Genomic DNA, 20,916 nt, shown 5'->3' on the forward strand with positions numbered 1-20,916 from the left:
TTTCCTTGTGGACCATGGAGCTCTTGTTCTTCCCAGTCCCACAAAGCGAAGTGAAAAATATTTTTTTCCACATAACTCAGGCCGAAGGCAAAATTGCAAAAAGGACCTAGTTACTCCAGTCTACATATTTAAGAAGAATTCTGTCAGCTTTAGGCAGGCAACAGACCTGCCAACGTACAAGATTTTGGTCAGGGGGATTTGGTCAACTTTCTGGCTGCTGGTTGGAAGGATTATAGCACCCACTAACTTTTGAATAGAATATACATAGTAACATTTTTCTCCCTTTACACACGCTGAATGAATACATAAAAATACAATTAATATTTGCGATATATTCCAGCTTTAACAGAGTTTTAAAAATTTATGGACTTAATTGCCTCTTTGGTTCTGACGGTCTATAGGTTTCTCCTATAGGGTTTAAGTTGAATGGCTACCAAGTCACACACCCTGAAATATAAGCAATATAAATATGCATGAAGCTCAAATATATCCACAAGATTAAAATAAATTTCACATCAGTAGTATTTATCTTGTCGCTTGAGAAAGCAGAAAATATTTTTACATAGTTCTCTTTTCATTATGGGCCAGCAGGTGATTACATTTATTGCATAGCAAGGTTCAAGTGAGACAGCGAGTGCTTTGACGCATCATATGGATGCTCCAGAGAAACACACACATGCTCTCTGGTTGTATTTGGATGGTCACTCCAGGCAATCTGCACATAACTCTGAACTGACAATTCAACAGCAGTATTAACAGAAGTCTTGTATTACTTATTCCTAGGCAGTTAACACTGGAAAGCAAGGAATCTAGAAAGGCAAGTAAAAGTACCCTATCATGAATCTAAAAAAATTGAAAGGAAACTAGAATTATTCTGTGATTTTTTTTTTCCAACCTCCCTTCTTGCTTTCCTCTCCAATCTCTCCTTGCCAAACTCTCGCCAAAGTCAATTCCCCCAGCAAGAAAAAGCATAGCAGCAGGGCAGATAAAAGTAGCTGGGAGGAGGCAGGATTTTAAAAGAATGGAGTGGAAAATGAAATCAAAATTAAGAGCTGACTTCTTGTGAAAAGTTGTTGGCTAGTGGAATAAGCTGCCACCTGCTGCTTAGAATGCAGAACATGTAGATCATCACAAAAAACAGTTCAGCAGATTTCTGCCATATGATGATGGGGTGGAAGCTCTAATTTAGGAAAAGGTTGTGACAAGGGGCCGGATTCGGGAGGGTGGTGGTGTTGTGATACTAGGCAGTTGATTCCTGAAGAACAAGCAATGGAGGCTCATTGAAGCATGTATATTCAAAGAACAGGAGCAAAGCGCCCTTCTTACTCAAATTTGGGGGCGTTTTTCCTCCCTCGCCATGCCAGGTACAGACCACACCAATCCCGGAAAATAGTGTGCGGGCCTAAAAATTGGTTTTGCACCCAATGGCAAACAGTTTGCGATTGTCCTAGCCCCTTCTACTGGCACGAACCAGATCATGCCTGGAAAGGTCACGAGGCCGATTTGCATGAGATTGACTGGATTCAATCTCATTAGCGAGTTCGGCACGCAATCATCCCCCCTCTCGGAATGTTCCCACCATTTGGCAGGACATCATGCCAGCGCAAATCATTTCTGATCTCCACTAGCAAAGGGCTATGACAGGGGGAGGCTATGCAGGAGGGGGTCATGTGGAGGGGACATACAAGGGTCAGGATAGGGGAACTATTAGGAGGGCCCCGATGCCAGCGACCTGTGTTGGGGAGGGGGTGGGGGAACATGCCATTAATGGGGAGGAGGCAACATCCATGCAGGGAGGTGGGGGGACTCCCAGTGCACAGAGAGATCGGGGCCCCTTGCGAAATGGCACCCGAGCACTCTGAAGCTGGGTGCACCTGTATGCTTAGCCCCCCCTCTTACTCCCCCCCCCCCCACCCCGCAACCCCCCCCCCCCCCCCCCCCAACCAGTACCAGCGTGTAACTCAACACTCTGTGATTGAGTGTGGGACGGTTGCAGTGTGGAGCACGCCAAAAAGACCGGCATGAATCACTCCATTATTCTCATATTCTCACCGTTTGGAGGAAAATTCCACCATTGTATTGATGATCTGGAGCATGCATTATGCAAACTAGCATAAAATCTGCACCACTGAAATAGATGATAAACAGGCATAAATTAGATGGTCAAATGTTCAAAGTATAAGCCCGTGGTGAATCTTCTGCACTATTAGGCAATTATTCCAATAACAGGGTTTTTTTTGTCCCTTCTACTGTACCATTAAAAGTGAGCAAAACAAAATATGCAAATGGAGTGCCTAAATATAATTTCAGTTATTCATTGATATGGAATAAACTGCTTGTTAATATTGTAATACTCCAGTAAACTGACGTCTACTTATAACAGATACAGATAGACTTAAGTATCCATATGTGTGTCTTTTCATTCACACCCGTCAATGCCCTTACATTAACCATATACTCCCATCACTTTTTTTTTTCAGTTTAAAAGTATAACCTGAGTATGCAAAATACATTGTAACTGACACACATCTGCCCATTCCACTAACCTATGTTTTATGATGTCTTTTGCAGTGTTTCTCAATATTTGTCATAAAGTAGTCACTATTAAGGCAGGTAGCTGGAGTCAGAAAATTTTCCAAATCAGCAGATCTACCTCAGTAGAAGCTGCCCCATCAGAGCCAATACGAGAGGGCAGGTGCAGGATAGAGTCAGGGCTGCTGCACCTAGAAACAGATCAGAGGCACTGATGGAGCAGCTGAGTGACAAAGTGATCCACGTGATCATCAAATCCACGCCGGTTCTCTGCAGGCAATCCTGTCAATCTCATTCTCTTGTTCGATCTCAAAGTATTTTTCCTTAAAGTTTCCAATTCCATCATGCTTGCAGGCAATGAGTTCATTACCACTCACTGCTTAAAAATGTTCTTCTTCATATTATCATTTTGTATTCCTTCAATTCACGTCCCTTATTCCTTGTTAATGGGAACAGTTTTCCCTTGTCCAAGCCTATCATAATCTTGTATACCTCTGTCAAATCTCCCATTAATCTCCTTTGCTCCAAGGAGAACAATCCCAGATTTTCCAACCTAATCTTGTAAGCAAAATTCCCCATTCCTGGAAATATTCTGGTAAATCTCTTTTGCATCTGCACATCCTTCCTAAAGTGTGATGACTAGATCTGTAAGTAGTTCTCTAGTTGGGGCTCAACCATTATAAAGTTTAGCAGAACTTCACTGCTTTTGTACACAATGCCTCTATTTTTACAATTATACATATGAACATACGAATTAGGAGCAAGAGTAGGCCATTTGGCCCCTCAAGGCTGCTCCACCATTCGGCCCCTCAAGGCTGCTCTGCCATTCAATAAGATCATGGCTGATCTGATTGTGACCTCAACTCCACAGTCCATCTACTCCCATTAACCTTTCACTCACTTGTTAATCTAGAATCTATCTACCTCTATCTTAAAAATATTCATTTCGAGTGGCTCCCCCATTCTATTAAGAGAGAGTTCCAAAGATTCTTTACCCTCTAAGAGAAAAAGTTTCTTCTCATCCCTATCTTAAATGGAAGACCCCTGATTTTTAAACTGTGTCCCCCAGTTCTAGCTTTTCCCACAAGGGAAAACATCCTTTCAGCATCCATTGTGTTAAGACCCCACAGGATCTTATATACTTCAATAAGCCTAAGATTCGATATGCTTTGTTAACTAACTCTCAATATGTCCCCTCACCTTCAAAGATTGATGCACATGCAGCCCAGCTCCCTCTGTTCCTGCACACTCTTTAAGACTGTGCATTACTCTACATTGCCTCTCCCTACCCCTTCTTCCAAAATGCATCACCTCACATTTCTCTGTATTAAATTCCACCTGTCACTTGTCTGCCCATTCTGCTAGCCTACCTATGTCCTCTTGTAGGCAATTCATATGATCTTCACTGTTTGTCACTCCTCCAAGTTTAGTATCATTTGCAAATTTTGAAATTTTACTTTGTATTCCAAGATCCAAGTCTTTTACATGTAGCAAAAAAAAATCCCAGCACTGTTCCTTGGGAAACACCACTGTCTACCACCCACCATTCTGAAAAATAACCATGTATCATGACTTGCTGTTTCCTGTCCTTAAGCCAATTTTTTTGATCCATTTAAACACTGATCCTCCTATTCAGTGAGTCTCAATTTTGATCACCAGCCTTCTATCAAATGCTTTCTTAAAATTCATTTAGAATCCACCTTTCTTTGTTACTTAATCAAAATTAAAATCAAGCCTTCTACTTTGGGGTTTGTAAATTTTGTGACTGTATTTCCTACACCCAAGTCCAATTCATACATCTACACCACAAAAAAAGTGAAACAAGCAGTGGTATTTGCGGCACACCATTGCCCAATCCATTTATCTTCAAACTTTGCATCCAGTTCTCCACCTAAAGTGATTTTTTCTAATAAGCTACGTGAGACACAAACGCCTTCTTAAAATCTATATATGCTACTTCTACTGCATTTACTTTTATTTATGCAGACATTTCTAGAAATAACGTCACTAAATTTTGAAATCCCAGTTTGTTTTTCACAAAGTTGTGCTGGCTGTCATCGATTAACCTGTACATTGCGAAATACATTTTTATTGTGAAATTCTTTGAATATTATCCCATAAATGTTGACATTGAGACAATCTAAACTGTCCTTACATTTCAGCAACTTCCACTTCAACTAAATGAATAAAGTAATTGAACTTTATGGTTTTATGCTTTTTATGCAAGTATGAGATCAATTACGTTGCACTGGTTGTCCAGGAGAGGAAGTTTATATTTAAAAAGCTATTGCCTTCAAAAATATTAACTCGGGTTCTGTGTAATACTACAGCCTCTTCTACCCATTTGGCAACCTGAATTCACTGTTTATAAAATGGTGACAACGTTCTCATTAACCTGTTGTTTATTGAGAAACTTTGACATAAGTGCCAAAAATCTGAGAGACCCTGGAAAAGGAGAACAATTAAAACATGATTTATGGCTTCTTCCCTCATAAGCACCATATATTGCTACAATCTCAAAGCAATCGTGCAAAGAAAACTTACTGAATAGACTAAGGCAAGTAACTATTTATTCTTTCAGCTTTGTTTAATAAATCCAACTAAAAATGCCCTTAGCAGTTGCACTGTATAACACAGGTTGTATTTAGATGGTACTTCCAAGTTAAACACATGTGGAGCAGCAGCTGTCAATACAATCTCCATCATAACACATTCTAACATTGAGAGTCTGCAAAACACTCCAGAGAACCATTTATTTGGTTTTACTATTTCCAGTAAACCATACCAGACTTTTCTTCTAAACGTAGGCAGATCTTTTATCTTTAAAATATTGAAGTATGGAAACAATCTTTCTTGAATTATATAAATGTAAAGCACAGAGTTTATAATGAACTAAAACATGAACTGCTAATTAAAAACAAAATACCAAGTTTCAACTTTATATGCTTTATTCCCTAAATTCATATCACTGAGTATCAAAGAGTTATTTAAGTAATTGGATAGCCAGAGAAGAGTACAAATTCAATACAACACCCAATTACCATTTGAGTAATGGTAATAATGTTACACATTGAAAACTTACAAGGAATAATTCCCTTTTTATTGTCTACATTGTGCTATTGGTGGAGAGAATTGTTTACTAAAAATGTTAATTTGTTGTTAAGTCAACCATAAAAGATGTACACAGTAAAAAGAGAAGGATTGTATTTTTCCAGTCAATAGAGATACCAATAGATACCGTACTACCAAGTTACCACCAACACGTCTCCTGTTCCACCAGAGGCCCAAACATCCTAGACCACTGCTACACAAATATCAAACATGCCTACCGCTCTATCGCCCGCCCACACTTTGGCAAATCAGACCACAAGGCTATGCTCCTGCTCCCGGCTTACAAGCAAAAACTGAAGCGGGAGAATCCATCAAAGAAAGTCGTGCAATGTTGGTCTGAGGAATCGGATGATCTCCTATGGGACTGCTTGGAGTCAGTGGAATGGTCAGTATTTAAAAACTCTGCGTCCAGCCTGAACGAGTACGCCACTACGGTAACTGACTTCATTAGTAAGTGTGTGGAAGACTGTGTGCCAAAGAAGCAAGTCCATTTGTTCCCCAACTGGAAACCATAGATGAACAAGGATATCCACTGTCTGCTGAAGTCCAAGTCAGACGTTCAAGTCAGGCGAACTGACCTATACAAGAAAGCTAGATACAATCTAAGGGGATCCATCAAAGATGCCAAAAGACAGTACCAGACCAAGTTAGAGTCCCAGGCTAGCCACACCGACCCCCACCGACTATCGAAAGGTCTGCAAGACATAACAGGCTATAAGATGAAGGCATGCAAAATCGCCGTCTCCAACGCATCCCTCCCTGATGAGCTCAATGCATTTTACGCTCATTTTGAGCAAGAGGTCAGCAAGAGCTTGTGCTCCACCCTGGAAGCGCTGGATGAACCTGTATCTGGGGTCACCATTGCAAATGTCAGAGCAGCTTTCTCAACCCATGGAAAGCAACTGGCCCAGATGGGGTACCCGGACGAGCACTCAGATCCTGCATGGATCAGCTGGTGGGGGTATTCACAGACATCTTCAACCTCTCTTTACAACAATCTGAGGTCCCTATCTGCTTCAAGAAAACGACCATTATCCCGGTACCTAAAAAAAACCAAGCAGCATGCCTTAATGACTATCGGCCGGTGGCTCTGACATCCATCATTATGAAGTGCTTCGAAAGGCAAGTCATGGCACGTATCAATTCCAGCCTCCCGGACTACCTGGATCCACTACAGTTTGCCTACTGCCGCAACAGATCCACAGCAGATGCCATTTCCCTGGCCCTGCATTCAACCCTGGAATACCTAGATAACAAGGACACCTATGTCAGACTCCTGTTTATTGACTACAGCTCAGCCTTCAACACCATTATTCCCACGAAACTCATCTGCAAACTCCCTCTGCGACTGGATCCTGAACTTCCTAACTCACAGACCACAATCAGTCAGGATAGGCAACAACACCTCCTCCACGATCATCCTTAACACCGGTGCCCCACAAGGCTGTGTTCTCAGCCCCCTACTATACTCCTTATACACTTATGACTGTGTGGCCAAATTCCCCTCCAATTCGATTTTCAAGTTTGCTAACGACACCATCGTAGTGAGTCGGATCTCAAACAACGATGAGACACAGTACAGGAATGAGATAGAGAATCTGGTGAACTGGTGTGACAACAATAATCTCTCCCTCAACGTCAAAAATGAAGGAGATTGTCATCGACTTCAGGAAGCGAAAAGGAGAACATGCCCCTGTCTACATCAACGGGGACGAAGTAGAAAGGGACGAGAGTTTCAGGTTTTTAGGTGTCCAAATCAACAACAACTTGTCCTGGTTCCCCCCATGCCAACACTATAGTTAAGAAAGCCCACCAATGCCTCTACTTTCTCAGAAGACTAAGGAAATTTGGCATGTCAGCTACGACTCTCACCAACTTTTACAGATGCACCTTAGAAAGCATTCTTTCTGGTTATATCACAGCTTGGTATGGCTCCTGCTCTGCCCAAGACCGCAAGGAACTACAAAAGGTCGTGAATGTAGCCCAATCCATCACGCAAACCAGCCTCCCATCCATTGACTCTGTCTACATTTCCCGCTGCCTCGGCAAAGCAGCCAGCATAATTAAGGACCCCACGCACCCCGGACATTCTCTCTTCCATCTTCTTCCGTCGGGAAAAAGATACAAAAGTCTGAGGTCACATGCCAACCGACTCAAGAACAGATTTTTCCCTGCTGTTGTCAGACTTTTGAATGGACTTACCTTGCATTAAGATGATCTTTCTCGACATCCTAGCTATGACTGTAACACTACATTCTGCACTCTCCCATTTCCTTCTCTATGAACAGTATGCTTTGTCTGTATAGCGCGCAAGAAACAATACTTTTCACTGTATATTAATACATGGACAATAATAAATTAAATCAAATCAAATACCAACTGTTCATCTAAAAATATAAAATGCCAGTATTTTATTATTATTGTAACCAAGCGTTTTGCAGAGCCACACAAACATGCTACATAATTGTGCTATATTCATTACAACAGGCTGGCCACGATCAATGAGGCATAGTGATTAAATAAAAACAAATTGATTTTCTGGACCTTTTGAGCAGATGCTGCGAATCGCAAGAAAATTCTACACACATATAATACTGCTGTGTGAGGCTGGCTAGTTTGTAGCCTGCTTTGTGGATTATGAAAAGCTTTTTGATCGGATGAACTGGCAAAAGTTGTTGAAATTGCTGGAGTGCATTACTGGAGAGTGGAAGGATTGTGGGCCCGATTTTACCATACCATACCTTACATGGTTTCACAGGGCAAGTTGTATTCCAAGGACTGACTTCAGCTGAAAAAAATTCTCCCGCACTTTCCTGATAACTACCATCAAGGTCACATGCCAACCTGACATGCTGTCAGACTTTTGAATGGACTTATCTTGAACAAAGAACAATACAGCACAGGAACAGGCCCTTCGGCTCTCCAAGCCCGCGCCGCTCCCTGGTCCAAACTAGATCATTCTTTTATATCCCTCCATTCCCACTCCGTTCATATGGCTATCGAGATAAGTCTTAAACGTTCCCAGTGTGTCTGCCTCCACCACCTTGCCTGGCAGCACATTCCAGGCCCCCACCACCCTCTGTGTAAAATATGTCCTTCTGATATCTGTGTTAAACCTCCCCCCCCTTCACCTTGAACCTATGACCCCTCGTGAACGTCACCACCGACCTGGGGAAAAGCTTCCCACCGTTCACCCTATCTATGCCTTTCATAATTTTATACACCTCTATTAAGTCTCCCCTCATCCTCCGTCTTTCCAGGGAGAACAACCCAGTTTACCCAATCTCTCCTCATAACTAAGCCCCTCCATACCAGGCAACATCCTGGTAAACCTCCTCTGTACTCTCTCCAAAGCCTCCACGTCCTTCTGGTAGTGTGGCGACCAGAACTGGACGCAGTATTCCAAATGCGGCCGAACCAACGTTCTATACATCTGCAACATCAGACCCCAACTTTTATACTCTATGCCCCGTCCTATAAAGGCAAGCATGCCATATGCCTTCTTCACCACCTTCTCCACCTGTGACGTCACTTTCAAGGATCTGTGGACTTGCACACCCAGGTCCCTCTGCGTATCTACACCCTTTATGGTTCTGCCATTTATCATATAGCTCCTCCCTACATTATTTCTACCAAAATGCATCACTTCGCATCTATCAGGATTGAACTCCATCTGCCATTTCTTTGCCCAAATTTCCAGCCTATCTATATCCTTCTGTAGCTTCTGACAATGCTCCTCACTATCTGCAGGTCCTGCCAATTTTGTGTCGTCCGCAAACTTACTGATCACCCCAGTTACACCTTCTTCCAGATCGTTTATATAAATCACAAACAGCAGAGGTCCCAATACAGAGCCCTGCGGAACACCACTAGTCACAGGCCTCCAGCCGGAAAAAGACCCTTCCACTACCACCCTCTGTCTTCTGTGACCAAGCCAGTTCTCCACCCATCTAGCCACCTCCCCCTTTATCCCATGAGATCCAACCTTTTGCACCAGCCTACCATGAGGGACTTTGTCAAACGCTTTACTAAAGTCCAATTTTCAGCAAGCAGGAGCAAAGGGAAAATAGATACTATTTTGAATGTGTGCTAGTAGAACATTACAGTTGATCTGAGCAGCTGCTCAGTCAATTGTAATGTGAAAAATTAATGGACTGGTTTAAAACAAAGGCAGTGGCAGCAGAATCAATGTGAAAACAATTGGCTAATTAGCTGGAAGCACTGCAAACAGCAAGAGAGTTCCCTGCTCTCCATAAGCACTCATTTATGTCATTTGGGAGCCCAATGTTAAAATGACACATTACCCATTCTTCATGCAAACCCACTGGGGAATGATTTGGAAAATAGAGATTCAGTCTTCAGTAAATAGCGGAGAGCATGCAAAAAAATATAAATGGGTCTTTCCTCTTGAAAACAAATGGAGCAGTGGAACTAGAGAGACTGTAGCAATGAGAGTGTTAAGCGAAATATGCATAGAATACCTGCAAGAAGTGTCCACCTGCTTTGTGGATTATGAAAAGCTTTTTGATCGGATGAACTGGCAAAAGTTGTTGAAATTGCTGGAGTGCATTACTGGAGAGTGGAAAGATTGTGGGCCCGATTTTACCATTGCGAAAACGTGGTACGGTCGGGCATGAGGCGATTAGCGCGATCTGCACCTGCGTCCGTGCAGATGCCCACTTTACCAAGGCCTGAAAATGGCCACGATCCGAACTGCGAAATGGGCGCGACGTCCATTCTCTGGTGGTGGGGGGAAGAGGCCAGATCATTGTCTGGTGGGGTGGGGGAGGAGGAGGAGGGAGGCAGGCCAGATGGTTCTCTTGTGGGAGGGGGGGGGGGCAAATCGTTCTCTAGTGGGGGGGCAGGAGCAGGGGGATCCGCTGCCACTCGGTGGGCAATCGGTGGGGGTGGGGGGAGGGAGGCAGGGAGTCACAATCGGTCTGGGTAGCGCGGGGGTGGGTGGGTGGGTAAGGGGGACAGTTACGTTGCAGGGTGGGATGATGTCTGTGGGGGCCATCGCTCGCGCTTTTTGCTCCCGGGCCGCTTTATCCACTTTTTGCGGCCCGGGAGCGATGTGGCTGGGGAACGTTTTTAAAAATTTTTCTCACTGCGCATGCGCAGTTGAAGGCTCCAATCGGAGCTGCAGCAATTCGGGCGCAATAAGCCCCGCCCACAGCGCAATTCAGACTCGCGATTTATTTTCGGGCTGAGTGCGTATGGGGACGCCTGAGAGCAGTTTTCCAAGTCGGATCTGAATTGCACCCAGATTCAGCACTTAGAATCAAAATGGTAAAATTGGGCCCTGTTCATGAGATAAACTGCAACAATCAGGACAGTATTTGGTGAAACTGAACCTGTTGTAATCGGGTGTGAGGTGAGAAAAGGATGTTAACTATTATCATTTTGATTGAATAGATGTTATTGTACGTGAATGAAACATGCTGCATACAAGGCATGTCAATGGAAGAAACTATTTTGCTGTTGATACATGGATTTCCTTCAAACTGATATTCTGAAGAAAAAAATAAAGATTTGTATTTATATCATGCTTTTCACAATCACTGGTTGTCTCAAAGCATTTCATAGCCAGTGAAGTAGTTTTTGAAGAATAGCCACTGCTGCAATGCAGGAAACAATGCAATACTCATATAGATCCCACTATCTTTCTGGATTTTTCCGTCTGTTGCCAGAACAAAATAACCTGTGGTTGTGCTGCTAAACCTGTTGAGGAAGTTCAGTTCATCTGCATCTTTGCTTGTATCCCCAGGTAAGATTGTCTCATGATTTATATATGGTGCGCCGTACTGGCCCTTCTCCCTTAGTGTATATCTCCTTACACAAGTCAATCACTCTCAAGTTAATTCATAATTAATACTCAAAGATTAGAAGGTTGTGAAATGTGGTTCTGGAGAAGGAGGGAGCAGGTTAGTTGGAAAGAACACAAGAAGTTCTCGGAATGGTGGAGGAGGAAAGATAGTGAATACCATCAAGAAAAGGCAACAGACAGAACTGGCCATATTCTAAGGGATGAGAACTTGCAGAAGGAGGTGACGAAAGAAAGATTAGAGCAAGAAATAAAATAATGATGTTAGACAACTTGAAATTGAAAATGGGAGGCCCCTATGACGAGACTGCAAGAAATGGAGAAACGTGCAGAGGACCTGCACTAAGACAGATCACAACTCTGTTGCAGTTACTAAAGTTTCAAATGGGTATATGCAGGTATTTGAGTCCTTGGTAGTGTCAGAATAGCGTCAAATACAGGAATAGGCCATTTAAACCCCCTCCCCCCTAGTCTGTTCCGTCACCATTCAATGAGATCATGGCTGATCGGGTTACTGTCTGTGTAGAGTTTGCATGTTCTCCCTGTGTCTACGTGGGTTTCCTCCAGGTACTCTGGTTTCCTCCCACAGTCCTAAAATGTGCAGGTTATAGAAATCATAGAAACCCTACAGTACAGAAAGTGGCCATTCGGTCCATCGGGTCTGCACTGACCACAATCCCACCCAGGCCCTACCCCCACATCCCCACCCACTAATCCCTCTAACCTACGCATCTCAGGACACTAAGGGCAATTTTTAGCATGGCCAATCAACCTAACCCACACATCTTTGGACTGTGGGAGGAAACCAGAGCACCCGGAGGAAACCCACGCAGACACGAGGAGAATGTGCAAACTCCACACAGACAGTGACCCAAGCCGGGAATCGAACCCGGGTCCCTGGAGCTGTGAAGCAGCAGTGCTAACCACTGTGCTACCGTGCCGCCCGGTTGATTGGCCATGGTAAGTTAATGTTTGGATTAGCAGGGTAACTACTTGGGGTTACAGGGATAGGGCCTGGGTTGGATTGTTGTTGGTGCAAGCACGATGGGACGAATGGATTCAATGATTCTTGATTGAATTCCATATACACCCTTGCCTTAGGTCCCTCAATAACTTTGGTTGACAAACATTTATTAAATCACAGATCTGGGGGATGACTTTGCACCCACATTTACCTCGAGCTTAAACAGCAACACCAGCACAAAATCCCAGCAAATCTTGCTTCCTGACGTTCCCCACCCCTCATCGGTGATATAATGACCTCATTTAAATGGATTTTAATTCAATTTAGTATTATTAGTGGGCCTCCAACCACATGATCCCCCTTCACTGAATATTCAAACTGTTTCAACGTGACATCACGTTGGTGAGGTTTACAACAACAAGAGCAGGAATTAGGTGAGGGGATTCCACTGAGGGCGCTAAGGTAAGTATAGGGGAGAGGGACATTTCTTATATTTCAACCAATACTAAACAGGTAACAGGATTAGACAGGGTAGATTCAGAAAGAATGTTCCCGATGATGGGGGAGTCCAAAACTAAGGGTCATAGTTTGAGGATAAGGGGTATCTTTTAGGACTGAGGTGAAGAAAAATTTCTTCACCCAAAGAGTGGTGAATCTGTGGAATTCACGACCACAGAACGTAGTTGAGGCCAAAACATCGAGTGATTTCAAGAAGAAATTAGATAGCTCTTGGGGCTAAAGGGATCAAGGGATAAGAGGGAATGCAGGATTAGGATATTGATTTTGATGATCGGCCATGATCAAAATGATTGGCGGAGCAGGCTCAAAGGGCCGAATGGCCTACTCCTGCTTGTATTTTCTATGTTTCTATGTGATATGCAAAGATCTACCTTCAGGCCAAGATGGATCAAGGATCTACCTTCAGAATGCCAAGATGGATCAGCTTAAACTGGAGTTATATATTGATACAATATTGTTTTGATGAGAGAAATATGTCAAATCTATATAAATTATCACGGTGGTCTGCCTGTGAACTCAGAAACATTGGTGCAATTTTATTTCAAGACGAATAACAATTTGTAGATTTAATTACTTTATTCCGAAAATGTGAATGAACCTGTCTGACATTCAGGGTGGAATTTTCTCAAAAAATGGCAAAATGGCAGGATCTGATGGAAAACCGATGTGTTTCTTCCCAGAGACATGGCCAGGTTTTCGCTCCAGATCTTCAGAAACTTTGGGGGTGATCTTGAGCCCACCCTAGCCATCCGGGGAATAGGCTCAAGATTTGGTGAAACCCCAGAAGTTTTGGATAGTGACTTCCGATTTTCATAGCCCCTCACCGGTGACATAATCAGGTCCGTGTCCATTCATTTTAATATATTACCATATTATTAAACACTCCATCTGCCAGATATTGACCCCCGTCACGTCGGCATGATTTACAATAGGTTCACCCAGACTTGAACCTGCTGTGGGGAACACTCCGGAGGCATAAAGGTAAGTATATGCCCTGAGGAAGAGGTACATGGCCAGGCTGTGGCCTGGGAATGCCCCTGGCACTGCCCCTTGGCACAGGTTAGCACTTTGCCAATGTGACAGTGCCAACTGGCGCCAGGGGCAGACCCCAGTGGGAGTTTCATGAGGGGTGGGGGAGGGATTCATTTCTCTGTGGTATGGTCAGAGAGCAGATGTGCGAGTTGGGGATGTCAGTAATGGCTGCCTGGGGTGGGCAGTGGGGGGAGGGGTCCGGGCAGGAAAGCCCCCAAGATCTTCATGGTGGGCTGAGGCGAGGTCATTGTTTCATCTGATCGGAGTGCCCTTTAAACATGGCATCCCGATCTCAGTGCAGCCGGGCTTTGTCGGTTTGTTTAGGCTCTGTCCTCCTGCATGATAGGAATAGGAGGATTAGGCAGATGAATGCCTGGCTTGAGAGCTGGTGCAGGGGGCAGGGATTTAGATTTTTGGATCATTGGGATCTTTTCTGGGGAAGGGCTGATCTGTTCAAGAGGGATGGGTTACACCTGAACTGGAGGGGGACTAACATCCTGGCGGGGAGATTTGCTAGAGCCACTCGGGAGAGTTTAAACTAGTTTGGCAGGGGGGTGGGATTCAAAGTAGTAGGGAGACAGAAGAGAAGTTTGAGGACAGTACAGAAGTTAAAGAGAGCACATTAATTAGTAAAGGCAGTGTCAGTAATCGTAGTACCAGACAGATCAGACAAAAGCAAGACAGAGAGCAAGGGAAGTCCAGATTAAACTGCATTTATTTCAATGCAAGAGGCCTGACGGGCAAGGCAGATGAACTCAGGGCATTGATGGGTACGTGGGACTGGGATATTATAGCAATTACTGAAACATGGCTAAGGGAGGGACAGGACTAGCAGCTTAATGTTCCAGGGTACAGATGCTATAGGAAAGATAGAACAGGAGGTAAGAGAGGAGGGGGAGTTGCATTTTTGATTAGGGAAAGCATCACGGCAGTACTGAGAGGGGATATATCCAAGGGTTCGGCCACTGAGTCTATATGGGTAGAACTGAAAAATAAGAAAGGGGAAATCGCTTTGATAGGGTTGTACTATAGGCCCCCAAATAGTCAGCGGGAAATTGAGGAGCAAATATGTAAGGAGATTACAGATAGCTCCAAAGAAAAATAGGCTGGTAATAGTCAGAGATTTTAATTTTTCCAACACTGACTGGGACAGCCATAGTATTAGAGGGTTGGATGGAGAGAAATTTGTTGAGTGCATTCAGGAGGAATTTCTCATTCAGTATGTGGATGGCCTGACTAGAGAGGGGGCAAAACTTGACCTCCTCTTGGGAAATAAGGAAGGGCAGGTGACAGAAGTGTTAGTGAGGGATCACTTTGGGACCAGTGACCATAATTCTATTAGTTTTTAAGGTAGCTATGGAGAATGATAGGTCTGTCCCAAAAGTTAAAATTCTAAATTGGGGCAAGGCCAATTTTGATGGTATCAGGCAGGAACTTTCAAAAGTTAATTGGGGGAGTCTGTGGGAAGGGAAAGGGACGTCTGGTAAGTGGCATTCTTTCAAAAGTGTGTGAACCAGGGTTCAGGGTAAACACATTCCTCTTAGAGTGAAGGGCAAGGCTGGCAGAAGTCAGGAACCCTGGATGACTCGGGATATTGAGGTCCTGGTCAAGAAGAAGAAAGAAGCACATGACATGCATAGGCAGCTGGGATCAATTGAATCTCTTGAAGAGTATAGGGGGTGTAGGAGTAGAGTTAAGAGAAAAACAGGAGGGCAAAAAGGGGACACAAAATTGTTTTGGCAGAAAAGGCAAAGGAGAATCCAAAGAGCTTCTACAAATACATAAAAGGCAAAAGAGTAACAAGGGAGAGAGTAGGGCCTCTTAAGGATCAACAAGGTAATCTATGTGCGGATCCACAAGAGATGGCTGAGATCCTAAATGAATATTTCTCATCAGTATTTACTGTTGAGAAAAGCATGGATGTTAGGGAACTTGGGGAAATAAATAGTGATGTCTTGAGGAGTGTACATATTACAGAGAAAGAGGTGCTGGAAGTCTTAAAGCGCATCGAGGTAGATAAATCCCCGGGACCTGATGAAGTATATCCCAGGACCTTGTGGAAGGCTAGGGAGGAAATTGCGGGTCCCCTAGCCGAGATATTTGAATCATCGATAGTCACGGGTGAGGTGCCTGAAGATTGGAGAGTGGCAAATGTTGTGCCTTTGTTTAAAAAGGGCTGCAGGGAGAAGCCTGACAGCTACAGGCCAATGAGCCTCACATCTGTGGTGGGTAAATTGTTGGAAGGTATTTTGAGAGACAGGATCTACAGGCATTTAGAGATGCAAGGACTGATTAGGGACAGTCAGCATGGCTTTGTGAGTAGAAAATCATGTCTCACAATTTAATTGAGTATTTTGAAGGGGGAACCAAGAAGGCAGATGAGGGCAGTGCAGTTGATGTTGTCTACATGGACTTTAGCAAGGCCTTTGACAAGATACCGCATGGTAGGTTGTTGCATGAAGTTAAATCTCACAGGATCCAGGATGAGGTATCTAAATGGATACAAAATTGGCTTCTTGACAGAAGCCAGAGGGTGGTTGTAGAGTTTTTCAAACTGGAGGCCTGTGACCAGTGGTGTGCCTCAGGGATCAGTGCTGGGCCCACTGTTATTTGTCATTTATATTAATGACTTGGATGAGAATATAGGGGGCATGGTTAGTAAGTTTGCAGATGACACCAAGATTGGTGGCATAGTGGACAGTGAAGAAAGTTATCTCCAATTGCTACGGGATCTTGATCAATTGGGCAAGTGGGCTGACGAATGGCAGATGGAGTTTAATTTAGACAAATGCGAGGTGATGCATTTTGGTAGATTGAACCAGGGCAGGACTTACTCAGTTAATGGTAGGGTGTTGGGGAGCGTTACAGAACAAAGAAATCTAGGGGTACATGTTCATAGCTCCTTGAAAGTAGAGTCACAGGTGGACAGGGTCGTGAAGAAGGCATTCGGCATGCTTGGTTTCATCGGTCAGAACATTGAATACAGGAGTTGGGACGTCTTGTTGAAGTTGGACAAGACATTGGTAAGGCCACACTTGGAATACTGGTGCAATTCTGGTCACCCTATTATAGAAAGGATATTATTAAACTAGAAAGAGTGGAGAAAAGATTTACTAGGATGCTACCGGGACTTGATAGAACATAGAACATAGAAAAACTACAGCACAAACAGGCCCTTCGGCCCACAAGTTGTGCCGAACACATCCCTACCTTCTAGACCTACCTATAACCCTCCATCCTATTATGCTCCATGTACTCATCCAGGAGTCTCTTAAAAGACCCTATTGAGTTCGCCTCCACCACCACTGACGGCAGCCGATTCCACTCGCCCACCACCCTCTGTGTGAAAAGCTTACCCCTAACATCTCCCCTGTACCTACCCCCCAGCACCCTAAACCTGTCTCCTCTCGTAGCAGACATTTCCACCCTGGGAAAAAGCCTCTGAGAGTCCACTCGATCTATGCCTCTCAACATCTTATACACCTCTATTAGGTCTCCTCTCATCCTTCGTCTCTCCAAGGAGAAAAGACCGAGCTCCCTCAGCCTATCCTCATAAGGCATGCCACTCAATCCAGGCAACATCCTTGTAAATCTCCTCTGCACCCTTTCAATCTTTTCCACATCCTTCCTATAGTGAGGCGACCAGAACTGAGCACAGTGATGGATTGAGTTATAAGGAGAGGCTGAATAGACTGGGACTTTTTTCTCTGGAGCGTAGGAGGCTGAGGGGTGATCTTATAGCGGTCTATAAAATAATGAGGGGCATAGACAAGGTAGATAGTCAATATCTTTTCCCAAAGGTAGGGGAGTCTAAAACTAGAGGGCATAGGTTTAAGGTGAGAGGGGAGAGATACAAAAGTGTCCAGAGGGGCAATGTTTTCACACAGGGAGTGGAGAGTGACCGGAACAAGCTGCTGGAGGTAGTAGTAGAGGCGGGTACAATTTTATCTTTTAAAAAGCATTTAGATAGTTACATAGGCACGATGGATATAGAGGGATATGGGCCAAATGTGGGCAATTGTGATTAGCTTAGGGGTTTTAAAAAAAAAAGGTGGCATGGACAAGTTGGGCCGAAGGGCCTGTTTCCATGCTGTAAACCTCTATGACTCTATGGCGGCGTGAAACACGCCAACATGTTTTTTGTGGCAGAGTGTGGTAAGATCTGGAGGGAAGACAGGTGTATTTCTCTGGAGTGAAACGTGCCCTTTTCCTCACCGGAACCAACACTCTGCCATTCTTTAATAAGATTTTTCCCCATGTCAAAAAAAAAGCAGGGGGCGTGTTTTGCACCCCCATTCTTCAAGGGCAGGGTCTAAGGCAAGTTCGGCTCCACAGAGATTGGGGCACCCTTTTTAAATAGCACTCCAATCTCAAAGATAAGAAGCAGGCTCCTTCCACAAACAGATACTGGAGCAATCTCCTCCCCCCCCACTCCCCCCAGTGCCAACCTGGCACTGCCCTGCCATGTCCCTGACCACCTGGGGGCTGCATTGGCCTCCGCATGCCCAGCGTGGTCTTCTCAACTGCTGGACAGTACGAGTGATTCCCGCTGATGTGAAGTCATGCCAGCAGAGGGAGAAAACATCTGACATTCCCAAGTGTTACGCTGTTCAGGCATATCTAAATCCATGCAGATTGATGGTAGTCAGGTTCATGCCCTCACTGGTCTCAGCCCAGCCTCAGCCTACTATTGGCCATTGGAAATAATAAAACTACTTTGGTTCACAGCCAGCATGAAAAAAGCAGCAGGAATAAGGAGTCCCATGAGTAGAAGTAACAATAAATGATGTAGTAAAACTTAAGATTCTCAAATTCACAATGAACTAAGTACTTAGGACACTTCAACTTCATACAAAAACCAAGGTGTCTGCGTTTGAAGCATTAGTAATAAGAACTTATCTTTATACATTGCCATTTAATGTAATAAAACTTCCCAAGGTGTTTTACAGGAGCATTATAGAACAAAATATGACACCAAGTCACTTAAACTAAAAGAGGCAGATTTTATAGAATGTCTTAAAAGAGGAAGTAGAAAGGTGCAGAGCTAGGGAGGGGTGAAGCTATGGAGGGATTTGAAAACAAGGAAGAAATTGAGATGTTGCTTGACCAAGAACCAATGTAGGTCAGCAAACACAGTGGTGATGGGGGAACAGGACTTGGTGCAAGTTAAAACATGGACAGCAGAGTTTTGGATGTCCTTGAGTTTATGGAGAGTACAATCTACAAGAGCAGCCAGTCATGTCTTGGAATAGTCAAGTTTGGAGGTAATGAAGGAATGGTTTAGGGATCAGGAGCATATGTGCCTTCTGCAGGGGTGAAGGCAGATGTTGTATGGAGTTACATAAAAACGTACAAATTAAAAGCAGAAGTAAGTCATTCAACCCTCCGAGCCTACTCTCTCATTTGATAAGATTATAGCTGATCTGATTTTGACCTCTACTTTCCTACCTACCCCATTTAACCTTGACTTTCTTCTTAGTCAAGAATCAATCTAAATAGCTTTAAGAATGTTCAATATGGAAGAGAATTCCACAGACTAACGACTCACTGAGAGAAAATGTTTCTTTCCAATATCCATCCAGTCAAGTTCCCATCAGGATCTTCTATGTTTCAGTAAGGTTACTTAGACCATAGACCATAAGATATAGGAGCAGAATTTGGCCACTCATAGTCTGCTCCACCATTCAATCATGGCTGATATGATTCTCATCTCCATTCTCCTGCCTTCTCCCTGTAACCCTTGATTCCCTTATTGATCAAAAACTTATCTATCTCTGTCTTAAAGACACTCAATGACCTGGCCTCCAAAGCCCTCTGTGGCAATGAGTTCCACAGATTCACCACCCTCTGGCTGAAGAAATTCCTCCTCATCTCAGTTTTAAAGGAGTGTCCCTTCACTCTGAGGTTGTGCCCTTGAGCTCTCGTCTCTCCCACTAGTGAAAACATCCTTTCCACGCCCACTCCATCCAGGCCTCTCAGTATTCTGTAAGTTTCAATTAGATCCCCCTCATCCTTCTAAACTCCATTGAGTATAGGCCCAGACTCCTCAACTGCTCCCCATATGACAAACCCTTCATTCCTGGGATCATTCTTGTGAACCTCCTCTGGCCCCCTCCAAGGTCAGCACATCCTCCCTTAGGTATGGGGCCCGAAACTGCTCACAATATTCCAAATTGGGTCTGACCAAAGCCTTATACAGCCTCAGTAGTACATCCCTGTTCTTGTATTCGAGCTCTCTAGAAATGAACGCTAACACTAAATTTGTCTTCCTAAATGCCAACTGAACCTCCATGTTAACCTTAAGAGAGTCCTGAACCAGGACTCCCAAGTCCCTTTGTGCTTCAGATTTCCGAAGCCTTCCTCCATTTATGGGCGGCACAGTGGTTAGCACTGCTGCCTCACAGCACCAGGGGCCCGAGTTCGATTCCCAGCTTGGGTCACTGTCTGTGTGGAGTTGGCACCTTCTCCCCATGTCTGTGTGGGTTTCCTCAGGGTGCTCCAGTTTCCTCCCACAGTCCAAAGATGTGCGAGTTTGGTGGATTGGCCATGCTAAATTGCCCCTGTCAGGGGGACTAGCTAGGGTAAATGCATGGGGCTGTGGGGATAGGGCCTGAGTGGGATTGTGGTTGGTGCAGACTTCATGGGCCAAATGGCCTCCTTCTGCACTGTAGGACTCTATGATTTAGAAAATAGTCTACACCTCTATTCTTCCTACCAAAGAGCATAATCTTATACTTACCCACATTGTATTCCATCTGCCACTTCTTTGCCCACTCATTACTTCATTCTTCTAAACTCCAATGGATACACGTCCAACCTTTCCTTGTAAGATAATCACACCATTCCAGGAATCTGTCGAATGAACCTTCTCTGCACTGCCTCCAATGCAATTATATCCTTTCTTAGCTCAGAAGTCCCAGGTTGTACACTGTAC

General features: G+C 44.1%; 1 protein-coding gene across 4 annotated transcripts in view; it reads right to left on the reverse strand.

Annotated features, from left to right (window-relative positions):
* Positions 1 to 20,916, reverse strand: part of LOC144498589 (coiled-coil domain-containing protein 91-like) — a 167,560-nt gene that overhangs the window by 41,352 nt on the left and 105,292 nt on the right. The window lies entirely within an intron of this gene.

The sequence above is a fragment of the Mustelus asterias genome, chromosome 9 (genome assembly GCF_964213995.1).
Source record: "Mustelus asterias chromosome 9, sMusAst1.hap1.1, whole genome shotgun sequence".
In the NCBI taxonomy this organism is placed as follows: Eukaryota; Metazoa; Chordata; class Chondrichthyes; order Carcharhiniformes; family Triakidae; genus Mustelus; species Mustelus asterias.